Source organism: Seriola lalandi, unplaced genomic scaffold (assembly GCF_002814215.2).
Source record: "Seriola lalandi dorsalis isolate HSWRI2012SDOR001 ecotype SW California unplaced genomic scaffold, Sedor1 jcf7180002054947, whole genome shotgun sequence".
In the NCBI taxonomy this organism is placed as follows: Eukaryota; Metazoa; Chordata; class Actinopteri; order Carangiformes; family Carangidae; genus Seriola; species Seriola lalandi.
In genome coordinates, this window is record NW_019525498.1 from 160775 (window position 1) to 162090 (window position 1316).

Here is a 1316-nt window from a genome sequence, read left to right on the forward strand (position 1 = left end):
CTGTCCTCACACTGATCCATGGCAGAGCCCCCACCTTCACACCAACACAACAACATGCTTCATTACAACAGGGTTTACTTCACAGGAAACATTAGTTCTTTATAATACATAGATTTGGTAGTGTAGGTGGCAAAATCCCTTTATTATTATCCTAAAATCTGTCGTAGTGCTTCTACATTCCTTCTGTTCAATATGGATCATAACAAATACCAGGGTTTGGAAACATTTTGATCTGAGGATGAGTCACTCCCTCATAACTTCAGAGTACAAGTCTAAAAAAAACATCAGCGACATTAAAACCAGTCTAAGTCTGTGTTAGAAACCCAGACTGAGTCAGGTGAGTCCCAGACCAGGTGATGTAGTTCTACTATCTGTCCACTAGATGGTGCCATCTAAACATTTAATGCCTCAACATCAGCTCAGCAGAGAAAGATGAGGTGCAATAATGTGGATATAAGAGTCTCATTGATGATATTTAATGCCACAATAATCTCTTCATGTGTTGTAACTCACTCAAAACGTATTTGTTTAACACAAAACTTGGTGCAGCACCTTCAAAATGTTTTCAATAATACAATGTACAACCTCAATAAAATTCCCACATCTGGTTTTAATCTGTAAATTTAATACAGGGCTCCATTAAGTTTTAGTTTTGAGTACAACTAAAATTCAGTTGTTCAGTCTTTAACCTCTAAAAATGTATTTACTGACTTCCTGAAAGCGGTTCTCATGTCGACACATAAATCTAGTAGGCCGTGCCCTCGAAACGTCATGTACAGATTTCTCTGGAGGATTCTCACCTGCTGAACTCACTTCAGGTCGATTTACAGACACTTTCCACCTTCATGTGTCGAGGAAACATCTGGAAAGAAGAAGCTGTTCATTCTCCCTCGTCAGTCCTGGTGTCTGTGAGCATTTGCTCTGAGGACGAGACACTTCCTCAAACTTCAGAGTGCAGTGAGCGAGTCGTCACAAACCCTTCTTACCTGTCAGAGAAACCACAGATCTCGTGGTGCACATCTTCTCTTTGGCCCCTAGATGGTGATAACCGACCATCCAATACAACAAAGCTCAGTAGGATGTAGTAGAGCAGCAATTTGGATCACATCACATCATTAATCAAACAAAATGTGACCATTCAAAGATTTTAATATTTTATTTTTAAGTTCTTTATTTGAGCCAGTAAAAAAAATGGACTAATAAAATTTATTTTGGCGAGTAGCAACCTTTTATAGTAAATATCCAGGGGGGGTATTTTACTGTCAGAAAAAAAAAAATCAGATTTTTTTTAGATGTGGCTCTAATCCTCTTATTTA